This window comes from Tiliqua scincoides, chromosome 6, assembly GCF_035046505.1.
Source record: "Tiliqua scincoides isolate rTilSci1 chromosome 6, rTilSci1.hap2, whole genome shotgun sequence".
NCBI lineage: Eukaryota > Metazoa > Chordata > Lepidosauria > Squamata > Scincidae > Tiliqua > Tiliqua scincoides.
Genome location: NC_089826.1, coordinates 2078755 through 2093104, shown reverse-complemented (window position 1 = coordinate 2093104; position 14350 = coordinate 2078755). Strand labels below are relative to the sequence as shown.

Here is a 14350-nt window from a genome sequence, read left to right as displayed (position 1 = left end):
AGCACCCAGTATTCCCAGGCGGTCTCCCATCCACGTACTAACCAGGCCTGACCCTGCTTAGCTTCTGAGATCATGGTATAAGCCTACAGCACCCAGTATTCCCAGGCGGTCTCCCATCCACGTACTAACCAGGCCTGACCCTGCTTAGCTTCCGAGATCATGGTATAAGCCTACAGCACCCAGTATTCCCAGGCAGTCTCCCATCCAAGTACTAACCAGGCCTGACCCTGCTTAGCTTCCAAGATCAGTTACTATGTTTGCCCTAGAAACAGAGCCGCAGAATCCGGAAGACTCTCCCAGAAGTGACCTCACAAGAGGTGAAGACCACAGAGAAGACCATAGGGGTCAGTGTGGTGTGAGAAGCAAAACACTGAAAATTACTGCCTAAAAGCAAGGAACTAATGGAATTTGGGGTGGTTAGTTCAGGGCCCAAATTCATTTCTGAGGCTGTAATAGGAAGTCTTTCTTTCGTTCCTTCAATATCTCAAAAAGGCACCCACAAGAAGAAGAAAAAAAGTACCACAGAGTCCAATCAGTGAAAAGACAAATACTTAAGACAACCAAAAATTCTGCAAGAGGTCCTAACTGTATGCTAGCTCACAAACTGGATTCTGGGAAGTAATGACAAATTCAGGACCACCCCTGCCAAATTCTTGAGTACTCTGAGCCCAAATCAGAAAATCCACCCAAAAGTCAAAGTATGAAATTCCAAAAGATAAATTTATGTGCCAGTGATGTCGACATTAAACCAGTGGCATAGCTAGAGGGGGTGCAAAGCACTGCGTTTTGCAGGGAGCCTCACCACGGCATGCAAGTGGCCTCTCCCCCTCCCGTTTGGATCCATTCCGGACAGGGGGAACAAAACAGAAGCACCTCCATTTTGCTCCCCTGACGGGGAGAGGGAGGGGCAGCTTGCACACTGCGGTGAGGCTCCCTGCAAAACTTTTTGCTTTGCACCCCCTCTAGCTATGCCACTGCTTTTAACATATTCTGGCATAAAACCTGCCTGTGGAGACTCCCTGCCAATTGAAATATCAGTTTTGACCACCTGTTTTTGCTCTCCTTCTCTCGCCTCTTCCCCCTTCCCTGTTAAGTTGCAGCAACTCAATCGCAAAGGCATGGAAAAGAAGGAAAAGCAGAGAGGGTCGGTTGTCTTTAAAAAGCACGAAGCAAATTTCTTCTGCAGCCTTCAACCCACGGACAAGAGTAAGACAATCTCTTCCCCCTCAGCCTCATCTCTGAAGTAAATCACTTTTCCACCCACAGCCTTCTCCTCTGTTTTGCTCTGTGTGTCCATTACATTAACATGCTAGATTTGTAAGCTGGAAAGACAACTTAGGGGGAAAAACAACTTTCTTTGCTGCTTATTATTTAGGGCTCAATTTAGGGCACAAGTCCCACTGAAATGAGTGGAAGCTGTACAGCCCTCCGCCGTCTCCTCCCAGCTGCTGGAGGAGATGGGGCTCTCTCACATTGCCCCGCTGCCAGTGGAAACGGTAGCATAGCTACAGGGGGGTTGGTTGGTTGGTTGGCAACCTTCAGTCTCGAAAGACTATGGTATAAGACTACAGCACCTGGTATTCCCAGGCGGTCTCCCATCCAAGTACTAACCAGGCCTGACCCTGCTTAGCTTCTGAGATCAGATGAGATCAGGCATGTGCAGGGTAGCAGCTGGATTCTGCAACACGCCATGTATGCGGCCCCCTCGCACTCACCATCAGAGTCATTCTGGGCAGTATTGCAGCACCTGTGATACTACTCTTCTCCCCCTGACCCATAGCTGTGTTACTGAGTGGAAGGAGAGGAAGGATGGTCTTGTTTGGCTTCTTTTCACTGCAATGAGAATTAGGCAGAAGAGCTTCCAGGGGAAGATATCCCATCTAGGGCAGTGGGAAAAATGGTTCCAAAACAGGTGCAACACCCCATGACAGCCCCCTTCTTCCTTGATCTCCATGCCACTCTTATTACTGGCTTAAGTGAGAGGAAACAGCAACAGGTAGGTCTTCACTGCTACCATCCTAAACTAAGCCCAGACAAAAACTGGTAGCCTTGGAAAAGCCTCTTCCCAGGTTTTTTTCCCAGCTCCAAAATTCAGAAGGTCTCTTAAGAAAAAGCAGTGACAAGCAGAATAGGAGCAGGGGAGGGGAATTGGCTTTCTCTGTCCTTAAGGACTGATAGTTGTCTGGGAAAGGGATGGGTTTGGGGGCAGCAGTGGCTGCCAAATCCAAACCCCCTTCATTTTGCCGCGCCTGCATTCGCCGGGGGGGGGGGCATACGATTGGGCTGTGAATTACATTGTTTTGGAGTTCCAGTCCTGACCTTCACACACGCTGCACACTGAGCAGGCAAGCCTTTCGTGAAACAGCAGCTGTTTCTAATTGCGGTCCTGGCAAGCACGCAACAAGGGGGGTGCTCCCTGTTTGCAGAGCCAGTGGATGTTCACCCTGCTTTATCTGGGGTACTGGTCACTTGGAGGTCATGCGGATGTCTGAGGCCCAAGTCCTAACCAACTTTCCAACGCTGGCATAGCGGTGCCAATGGGACGTGTGCTGCATCCTGTAGTTGGGTGGCACTCACGGAGCCCCCCTCAAAGTAAGGGAATGTTTATTCCCTTACCTCGGAGCTGCATTGCCCTTATGTCAGTGCTAGAAAGTGGGTTAGAATTGTGCCCTGAATATCCTGCCCTTGGCCATCAGGTAGACTCAAGTTTCCTGGCTTTTCCATCAATGGGGAAGAGGAAGATTCTCAAACAAAGGGAAGCATCCCAGGACAATGGTATCAGCCTCAGAATGACTTGGCAATTTTCTTGGATGCTGAGATATCTGAAAAGTCGGGGGAGGGGGAGTAGAGGGGTTCAAAATATGGGAAAAGTGTCTAGATGCTGACACTCCTACATGGCTCTAGAGAATATATTTTGGAGAAAATTGGCCAGGGAGGGGGGAGGGGGAGTGGCCTTTTGCATATTTGTTCCCCCCCCCTTATTTTATTAACAATAGCTTGCTTACAGCCCAATCCTATCCACATTTTCATGGGAGAAGGTGCCATTGACTCTAATGGGACTTACTTCTGAGTAGACATGTATAGGATTGGGCTGTTAGTTTACTAACCAAATTTCAACAGGGCATTTTCCAGCAGGAAGGTCTCTTGCACAAGCCCCACTGAAACAAACCTTTTGCCCAAAACAACCCAATGGGACTTTTACCCATTTATAATGAAGGAACTTGGTTTCGCATAAAGGAATTAGGACATCTTGAAGAATCAGATTAGCTGTGGAAATCTGATCTTTTCTGCTTCAAGAACGGGTCCCAATTTACAATCAGAAGAGAAAACTGACATAAAACAACCTTCTGATGACATCCCCCTCTCTGGATTGGAGTGAGAACATGCAGTTGGTGTGCAGATAGGCGCTGGTTCTACTGTAAAGACCGGTTTCTCTCATAGGTGATGGCTTTGCATGAAAGCCATGCATAGAAAATAGCCACTGAGGTCAACTTAGATAAGCCTCAGCATATAATATAACCCACTAAAGTGATTGCCAGATTTCTTTGCTTTAATGCACCATGCTGAAAAAATTTCCTGAAATACTACTAAAGTGTATTCGCAGCTGCAAGAATGGTCTCTGTCAGATAGTACAACCAACCAAGCCACTCAAATAAGAAAGAGTTACCAAAATGAGTAGCTGTTAACTCCTCTTGACAACTGAGCAGTTATCCGAAATCTCAGACACATACCATGAAGAGAAACTGGGAGACTAGTTGCAGTTTCTACTACAAATCAACTTTGGACTAGAGCTTTTCTAGATCTAACAAGTTGCAGCAGACAAGATTTCAGCTGGATATCAGAAAGAAATTCTTCATGGTGAGAGCAGTTTGACAACGGAATCTCCCTTGCAGAAGGTCTTCAAACAGAGGCTTGAGAAGCACCTTTTGGAGATTTTCCGAGTGGTGAAGACCAGAAGTGATTGTGAGGAGCTCCAGAAGGATCTCTCCAAACTGGCAGAATGGGCAGCAAAATGGCAGATGCATTTCAATGTAAGTAAGTGTAAAGTCATGCACATTGGGGCAAAAAATCAAAACTTCACATATAGGCTAATGGGTTCTGAGCTGCCTGTGACAGATCAGGAGAGAGATCTTGGGGTGGTGGTGGACAGGTCGATGAAAGTGTCGACCCAATGTGTGGCGGCAGTGAGGAAGGCCAATTCTATGCTTGGGATCATTAGAAAAGGTATTGAGAATAAGACGGCTGATATTATAATGCCGTTGTACAAATCTATGGTAAGGCCACACCTGGAGTATTGTGTCCAGTTCTGGTCGCCGCATCTCAAAAAGCACGTAGTGGAAATGGAAAAGGTGCAAAAGAGAGCAACTAAGATGATTACTGGGCTGGGGCACCTTCCTTATGAGGAAAGGCTACGGCGTTTGGGCCTCTTCAGTCTAGAAAAGAGACGCCTGAGGGGGGACATGATTGAGACATACAAAATTATGCATGGGAAGGATAAAGTGGATAGAGAGATGGTCTTTACACTCTCATATAACACCAGAACCAGGGGACATCCACGAAAATTGAGTGTTGGGAGGGTTAGGACAGACAAAAGAAAATATTTCTTTACCCGGCGTGTGGTCAGTGTGTGGAACTCCTTGCCGCAGCATGTGGTGACGGCATCTGGCCTGGATGCCTTTAAAAGGGGATTGGACAAGTTTCTGGAGGAAAAATCCATTACAGGTTACAAGCCATGATGCGTATGTGCAACCTCCTGATTTTAGAAATGGGCTATGTCAGAATGCCAGATGCAAGGGAGGGCACCAGGATGCAGGTCTCTTGTTATCTGGTGTGCTCCCTGGGGCATTTGGTGGGCTGCTGTGAGATACAGGAAGCTGGACTAGATGGGCCTATGGCCTGATCCAGTGGGGCTGTTCTTATGGAGATGCTCAAGAGAGGATTTTTCTACTTCAAGGGGGGTTACATAAGAGCATAAGAACAGCCCCACTGGATCAGGCCATAGGCCCATCTAGCCCAGCTTCCTGTATCTCACCCACCAAATGCACCAGTGAGCACAACCAGATGGTCTCTTCCAAGGTGAGGATTCTATGATTATCTCACAGATAGTGCTTTGGTGACTTGAACTGAGTCAGACTGTTGAATTTTAATATCTCATATTTTTCTCTTTAAGGATGTAATGGAAGCTTTCTGCAATTTTGTAAATTATATGCTTTAAAGCTCCTTGTCACAAGTGCAAATACCTAAATAAATATGCTTTGGAAGTTATTGTCCATTTTTTTTTTCAGTGCCCTGCAGTTTCTGCTCCATCTCTATATCTCTTCAGCAGAATTTAAGTCATGATATCATCAGTGTATGATACATCAGTTATATAATTACATAAATTACAACAAAGAAACACCAGGAAGAAAAATTTTTAATTCTTCCTAATTTCTAATTTAAATTTCTAATTTAAAAGGCCTATGGTTGCAATTCTATAACATTTACTTAGGAGAAAGTCCCAGGGAACTCACTGGGACTTACTTTGGAGTAGACCTGCATAAGTTTGCACTAGCTGTATGTTAGCACATGAATATAAATGCAGACATGTAGCTCGAAACTTTTCTTTGTACTTTTCTACAGCTTTACTGTATAGCCCTATGCATGTCTACTCAGAAGTGAGTCCCACTGCGTTACATGGGGCTTCCCCCCAATAGGTGTACTTAGAATGGCAGCCTTTCCTGGGAGGAAATTCCACTGAATTTAATGGGCCCTACTTTGCAGCCAACATGCCTAGGCTTGTGCTGTTACTGTATTAACATGTTAAGAAAACACTTTTAAGACTGCTCAGGGCATGGAGGTGGTAAGCATGTGCTGCTTGTCACTGCAGCAGCTCAGCGCAAGGCTCTTTGCAGGTTCAGAGGAACAGCCCGAGGGTGTACTATGTTGCAGCTTTGTTAAGGTAAGCGGGTCTCATGCTGTATCTCTGCTTGAACAGAAGCCCCTTGGGAGCCCCTTGGAAGTCACCCTGAGCTTCCTGAAGGTAACAAAGAAAACATGTGCCTTCAAACAGCAGTTGCTGCTTGTGGTTCTGGGGGCCACTTTTGGCTCTTCTCAGAGGCAGCTCCAAATGAACCAACATCCTCCAGCACTGACTTCCCTGGCGACTGGCAATGCTGACTCTGTGCCCCTAAAAAGCTGTGCTCCACACACAGCCCTGGTGAAAAGGGAAGGCAGGCCACTGCGCTGAAGCTTACGGACAAGGGATATGGAGCCTCCATTCAGTGGCAGAGCCAGTGATGTAGCTAGAGGGAGGTGCAAAGCACTACGTTTTGCAGGGAGCCTCACCACAGTGTGTAAGCGGCCCAGTCCCCCCCTTCAGAGCCATTCCAGGCAGTGGGAGCGAAACGGAGACATATGCCCAGGCGGTCTCCGTGGAACCCTCCCAGAACGTGTACACCTCCATTTTGCTCCCACTGCCTGGAATGGCTCTGAAGGGGAGGGGAAGGGGCCACTTGCACACTGCAGTGAGGTTCCCTGTGAGACGGAGTGCTTTGTACCCCCTCTAGCTATGCCACAGGGCAGAGCATTGACTAAAGGAGTTCCAGATTCCATCACCCATTACAAAGGAACTCAAAGCCTGGAAAAAATTATCGGTGACACTGGAGAGATCTTTTGCCATTCAGAGCAGGTAGTCTTGGGACAGACCAACAGTCCAACTCAACCTAAGGCAGGCAGCTGCTTTCTGTGTTCAAAAGGGCCAAAAAAGTTACAGAAATCCCATCCACCCTCAAGACTGCTGAACAATGAAGGGAGAAACAAGGCTAGGAAGCCGTCAGAGCGGTGGAAAGTGTTGGACCCGAACTACAGATACCTGGGTTAAAAACCCTGCTCAGACATCTAACCCGGGCTGTGCTTACAGGAGATCAAGCCCCAAAGAATACAGTGGGGCTTATTTCTTCCAGGTAAACATGGAGGGGATTGTATGGCACATTCACTCTGTCTCAGCCTAATCTGGGCTGAGGGCTGTTGCAAGGATAAATGGGAAATAATCTAGGGGGGCTGTCCTGAGTTTCTTTGGGGAAGGACAGGATACTAATAAAAAAGCAGCTTTTTAGTCATGTTAATGCATGTATAGAAAGACAATGGTTTTTGTTTTTTTTATGATGAAGTGTAGTTATGTTCAGCAATATAAAAAAATTAAAAGTTAACAGAAATCAGAAAGAGAAAACATCACAGAAATCCTTTTTGTTTTAAGATATCTGGCATGTCTGGAGCACAATTCTGACCTCAGTCCTATGCTGCACTGAGGCTCCCTGCAAAACTTAGTGGTTTGCATCCCCTCTGGCTACACCACTGAGCAGCAGAACAGTTTCCCTCTTTTGAAATGCCTCTAAAACAACTCACATCCCCTGTTCTTGGGTTTTGAAACTCCAAAGCAGAGGCCCTGTTGATTTCCAGAATCCCTGGGATAACACCACCCATTAAGGCACTTAGACATTCTCATCTGTAAATAAAGTAATGGATCTCGGATTTTCTTTATGCTTGGTCAAGCCATTTTGCATCTCATTTCTCTGAGTAAGGAAACAAAGGAAAATGGGAATGTCTGAACCCTGAACCCATCCTGGGGGCTCACTGGGGCCCAGAGGGGGTGGGGGAGCAGAATACCGAAACATGGAGCGGAAGCTGTGCAAGACTCACACAGGGATCAGTTAGTTAGTTGGCAACCTTCAGTCTCGGAAGACTATGGTATCGCGCTCTGGATGGTGGTTCTGGCACAGCGTCTAGTGTGGCTGAAAAGGCCGATTTGGGAGTGACAGGGATCGGCAGGGTGACAAAGTGCCGGAAACCTGATGATTTTATCACGAGCATCACAATGTGTTTTCAGACTGCCAGATTTATGACAATCGCAGATTTCCTCCTTTAAGAATCAAATGCAGCAGACATGAGAGGCAAAAAAACTGACTTCAGAAAATAACCATAACGTCTCATAATTATTTTTTTTTATAAGCCCCCCCTCCCGCCCCCCAACCCACAAGTGGTAAAACTCTCATGATTTATAACCACAGACTTGGTTTTTGGGATGTCTGTTTCAGGAGTCACAAAACCAAGATACTTGCAGCCCAGTTCTGTTGTGTTTACTTATCCAGTGGTTCTTATTCTCAAGTAAGCATGCCTAGAATTGCAACTCTGCAGAGAAAAAAGCAACACAGGAGACTTGCAGGCTGGTGACTACCAGTTTACCCAAACTCACTCAAGGATCAAGGCCGAAATCCCCCCCCCCCCAAATCAACAGGATTCCCATGACCTAACAGTGCAGGACTCCAGCCAGCCACAGCTGCCTGTCGTCAACATCTGAACAGCAGCTGCCCACCTCACAGGGCTGGTGTGAGGGTCAACAAAAGCTCTGGTAGAGGACCCCAGGGAAACTGAAAACAACTTCTCAAAATCACATCACCAGCTGAACGGGCAATATTGTGTATCATCAAACTACCGCAGGGACTGTCCTGCACTCAGCTGTAAAAGGCTTCTAGGAACTGCTCACAAGGCTTGTGGCACCCGATGACCACCTGCAGGCAACCCAAAAAGGAAGTTTTATACAAGTTATTTCTTGTCTCCTCCCCTGCCTTTATGTCGCTGATAACTACTACAGAGGCTAGTGGGCTAAGGCGCCTTGTTCCAGGCTAGCAGGATTTTTTGGACTAATTGGCGAGGCAGAGTTGGAACTGCTCTCCAGGGTTTTTGCCGGTTGCTGTCAGACATGCTGAGAGCTCGTGTAGAGCAGAGGCTGAGACTGCGCTGACAGCCCTGAGCACAGCTTCCTGGGAGGGAGCTCCCCTGAACACAGTCAAGTGAGACGACCCACTGGGTAAACAAGCACAGTGGTGCTGCAGTCGGCTGTGATCTGGAATGCCCCTGGCTCACATCTCGCCTCAGCCCAGTAGTGTAGCTAGAGGGGGTGCAAAGCACTAAGTCTGGCAGGTGCCTGAATGTCCTGTGCAAAGGGCCGCTCCCCCTCCCCTTCCGAGTCATTTCAGGCAGTGAGAGCAGGTTCCAATGGGGAGGGGAAGGGACCCCTTGCACAGCATGTTCAGGCGCCTGCAAACCTTAGTGCTTTGCACCCCCCACTAGCTACACTACTGTCTCAGCCACAAGGCCACTTTGGCAAGCTGCTCTCTTTCTGCCTCAGCCTCTGGATCTGCGGGGGAGGGGGGGAGATCATATTCACCTGCCTTGCCGTGTTTTGGCACAGAGTCCTGGAGAAGTGTAGGCAAAGCATCTAACCATCTAAAGTGCTATCAGTGCTACTTATGATGATTAGAGCAGTGAGAAGACCATACAAAGGGCTTTCCGGGATTGGATCAAGGATGGTCCACCTACTTCTGCATCCTGCTTCCCACAATGGTCAACCAGACACTATTGGAAAGCCCACAAGCAGGGCATGAAGGTGACAGCTCTCCCCTTTTGCTTCTCTCAGGTATCTGATAGTCAAAGATATACTGCATCTGAACCTGGAAGTTCTACTCAGCCATCATGATTAATACTCTGTTTGGTTCTCCAGTGGTCAGTCCAGAATCCACTACCAAAAGAGAATCCCCCCCCCGCCATTCCTTAATAAAGTGCTCAGAAGTCACAAGCTACTCAGCTCAAAGATCTGTAGGCCAAGCAGAAACCCCTGCACTGAGTCCATTTCCCCATAGCACTGGCTGTTAAAGGTGAGAGCAGGAAAGGGGAGGGAGGACCAGCCAAGGAAGAGGAGGAGAAAGGCAGGCAAGCTGCTGGTAATGGCTGCGCTCAGCTCTCCGAGAGCCTCCAGTGCTGGAGAGGTTAGGCTCAGCCCCCATCAATTATTAAAGAGAGCCGGAGCATTTCCTAGCAGAGGAGACCAGGGAAGGGCTGTTACAGGAAAGCCACCTCTTCCACACGCCAGGCCGCCAGGAACTGGGGGGTTGGGGGGTTGGGGAGGAAATCAGCCCTGCTTCACCAGGGTCAATGAGACTCCCCCCCCCCATCTACACTGGCATGCAAGCTCATGGGGGTCAGTCCTTAGTGAATGCAAACTAGCTTCATTTTGGCACAGAAGGAGACTGCCCTGGTGGGTCTCTTTGGCTGCTAGGTGCGCGACAGTCTTACAAGGCCATCCTTGGAACTGGGAAGTAGACTACAGTGTGGTGAAGTGCTTGGAACTTCAGACAGGACCAAGAATAACTGGGTTCAAATCCCCACTCAGCTCTTGGGAGCAAGGACACTGCGAGGACTGGAGAACAAGCCCTACGAGGACTGGAGAATAAGCCCTACGAGGAAAGGTTGAGGGAACTTGGAATGTTTCACTTGGAGAAGAGGGGACATGAGATGAAGGGCTGTCACAGGGAAGAATGTACGCATTTTTTCACAACTACACCTGAGAGTAGAACTAGGTCCAATTGGTACAAACTGCAATAGAAGAGATTCTGGTTGGACATCAGGAAGAAAATCTTGACTGTCAGGGCAGATCGGCAGCGGAACAGATTGCCAAGGGAAGTGTGCAAGAAAGCTCCATGTGTAGAGCCTCAGCATCTACAAAGGATCACTAGCTCAGGAACTGCAAGTCAAAGGCATTCGTCATCTTTCTGCCAGAGAAATCCACTCAGTCATGACAAAGTCCCCATTCCCAACTCCTTCCTGCCATTGGTTCGAGCTGCAAGGCCAAACAATGCTTCCTAATCTGCTCCCACACCTCCAAGCAAGAGCCGGATCTCTTTGCCCCACTTCACCACACTTTCTTACAGATCTGCTTCGTCTACATTAAGGCGGATAAAACAACAGGGAAAGCTAATGTGATTAAAAAGGATCATGGGTACAAGAATTGATGGCAACTGACTGCCTGTCAACAATCTTAGGCCAGGAGATTAGGAGGGGGAAAGGAGGGGTAGAGATGAGAAAGTGTGGAATGATCTCCCTACAGCGATGTCAGAGTAAAGAACTGCACTAGGTCCAAACCAGCTGGGGATGCATGTGGCAGTTCAGAGGAGAGAATCTCTAGCCTGACACCTCTTGTGCCTTTGGGGGCCTCAGTCTTTCGCTGGTGGATTGTGACTCCACATGGGTGGGTCACAACCCAGCTGGACAGGGGTCACTGCCAATCTCTTCCGCTGTTGTTTAAGACATGTTTACAAGAGCATCTGGATAAAGTAGGAGGGAATCTCCAGCAGTTTTTTAAACAACAACAACAAACCGTAAATGCAACAATGAGGAGGCCTGAATTGTGGCCATAGTGCAGGTGATCATTGGGTGCCACAAGGCGTGTGAGCAGAGCCTTTTACAGCTTTACAGAGTTTTCAGCCAGTGGTAGAAGGCACTTGTGTAGAGGGCAGAGATCTGCCTCAGCTGGGCGTTCCCAGAGCATGAGTTCCATGACCAAAAAGGCTCTGATTGGCACACAAACAAACCCCATGGTCGTAGTGGACTAGACACACTGCAGGACCTCACCTCCCGATGTTAAGGCCTGCGAGGAACTCACAGGAGAGGCCCTTCCTGAGGGCATGCAGGATCCAAACCTTTTGGGGCTTTAAAGGTAGCCTGCCCAAGTTGGTGCTAACTCCAAACTGTTATCAAGGGGAGCCCCACATAAAGCACATTACAGTAGCCTGATCAACCAAACAGGACATCACAACTGAAAAACAATACAGGTTTTTCAACAAATCAATGGCATGTCTGCAGAAGGATAGGAAGTACAAGCTGGGAGGTTAAGAAAGGGAAAGTTGCTTCAGCTATCCAGCTACTGGAAATCAGAGCCTGGAAGTTCTTATTTACTACGTAGTTATTAATGAGTTCAACCCACCATGAGCAACTCAAACAAGATTCTTGGGATCATCGATTCCATTTTCAGGAAAAAAAAAAATATTCCTGAGAGAGCAAACAGATCAGGAAGAACTCAGACCAAGGTGAGAAGCATATAAAGTCTTAAGGGAAATGTGAGGATCACAGGGAAGAGATTTCTTGACCCCTTCAATATTTAACCTTCCACAAGATAGCACATTAGCAAGAAAAAGGATGGAAAGATCAGAGTCTTGCGAAATGTTCTCCTGCTTCTTCCATCCATCCTCGACTGACATTATTAGTCTCCGGCAGTTAATTCTACTATTCAAAAATTAGTTCCCAAACAGGAGCAAGTCCCCACACACGTATGCTGAAAACCTGCCCTGTGGAAGCTTTTTTCCTTGGTTGAGTTCAGGATTGTTCACAATAGATCAGCAGGGAAGATGTTCACTCTCAGGGAAGGCTACAAAATTCACTGCTGTTCAGTTAGACGGGGGGCGGGGAGTGATTGGAGGGGCTGTCACCTTTTCTGACAACATCTGCCCACCTCTGCTTAGATTTCACTAAGTACACAAATGAAAAAGGAAACTCAACTTGCCAGCAGCTGCATTTAACACAATTTTGCAATGCTTGTTCTCTTTTCTACGTTGAGGAAGGTTAGTTACCCATAATTCACAAATGTTTGGGAAGTTTGGAGAACTGCTTAAAAGGAACTTCATTCCACAACTACACAATTCCACATTCCACAATTAAGCCAAAGTATTTGGACTCAAGCGAGTTTAGGTCTGATTCACACAACCTCTGCATTTCTGACTGCTACCTTTCGCAGCCCAAATGATACAAGGCACATCACAAACACCTGAGTCACTTGCCATGAGCACAAGGTACAATGACACACACCACCACCACAAACCTTCCTCAACTGTGATGAATCTTCCATAGTCATGATGCACTGAAGATTTGCTCAACATCTGCCCAAGCATGCGCTCAGCTTCCAAAACACCCCAGTGCTTACTGGTCATGTGAATTAGCCCGTTTCCACCGATTCAAAAACCACAGGACTGAAAGCTCTCCATAGAAGTACAACTGAAACCACTGGAATTTGCTTATGCAGATGGGTTCAGGATTAGGGTACAACTGACTTAGACTTAAATACTCCTCTCCCAATAGATCAGTGGATCAACCTGGCGATCCTGTTGCTGGTTACAGATGAGCAGGTGGCTATTGCGGGCTGGGCTAAGGGAACCCATGGCAAACTTGACCTAATGGAGAAAGAGTGGCTAACTCTTGAAAGCACAGCCCAATTTACCAGCTCTCCCTTGCGCTATCACACAGAACGGAATTTGGACTCAGGAGGGATTAACCATTACAGGGCCAGGAAGAACAAGTATTAGAAAATGCAGACCAGAACAGCATGACAAGTTGGCCTGACACAATGGGACAGCAGCTTCCAAGCTGTACAGAAGAGGAACTCCAAGGGCCGTCCATTTCAAGCCCTACGAGTAACTGTGACACAGAGAAACGGAACCAAGTTAACCCTTCATGCCTTGGCTCCTGACATCTAGAAAGGAAAATGGATTTTGAACTGTGGGCACACATTCCGTACATCTCAGCATATTACACACAGCTCAGGTTTGGCACCTCCGTGCTAGAATAGAACAGAGCGGGGATTCTGGGGGCAGAATCTCAGGGATGGAGGAAGACGTGGAAAATGGAGTCAAGTGGGTTGGATGGATACAGTATATTTGCTGAGAGATGTGCACTAGGATGAAAGTGAAAAGGGAAAGAATGAGGAAGAGCTGAACCAGACCCTTGCTAAGGTGTAACTGCCACCGAGTTAAACAGAGAAAGCGTACAGAAGATTGGGGCCAAGGGGGGGAGGGAAGGGGACTGGGTATTAGGTTAGTTGGACAGAAGAGGCTAAACATGGTTAGATTAACAGAGAAATATACAAGTTAACAAAAATTCTTAAAAAGATTTATAGCAAAAGTGTTTTTTTTTTCTCTTTAACTTTTGTTTCTGGGCTTATTAATATATTGTTTTTATGCAGCCAAATTAATTTTAAAAATTCTACAGTATGATCCTTGGCATGTTTACTCTGAAGTAAATCTCACTCGGGTCAACGGGACTCACTCTCGATTCACATGTACATCAGACTGCAGCTTTACCTAGCAGGGACTCTTTCTGATCGGATTCAGCCTTAATGGTTCACAGGAGGAAAAGGCTTTCTTTCTAAAAAGGAAGCTGATCCTTGTTGTGGGAATGAATCTTTCATGCCCCTTCCAGAATTGCTCACTGACAATTCTGTTGTTCTTCAACTATTTGAGATGAGCCATCCAATCCAGCAACATCACAGAAAAACACAACACTGCAATATCACAGGGCATTGCAAGTGAAAAGGCTCACGTATTTGACGGAGGTTTCATCAGCTTCAATGCCTCTATTATTATTGCATTATTCTACTCTCTTCTTGAGCCATTAGGAGAATATCTACCCACTTATAACTTGATCTGGCTGCTGCTAAATTGTGCTGCTTTCTGGTTGCACAAACCTCGCTCCCGTCCCTGACTCTAAT

The 14350-nt window shown here is 47.1% G+C and overlaps 1 protein-coding gene and 1 pseudogene across 13 annotated transcripts in view; both read right to left on the bottom strand.

The window, feature by feature from the left end:
* The window catches only part of LOC136656033 (transcription factor COE3-like), an 86484-nt gene that overhangs the window by 69622 nt on the left and 2512 nt on the right, over positions 1–14350 (bottom strand). The window lies entirely within an intron of this gene.
* LOC136656351 (5S ribosomal RNA) lies at positions 1563–1679 on the bottom strand (annotated as a pseudogene).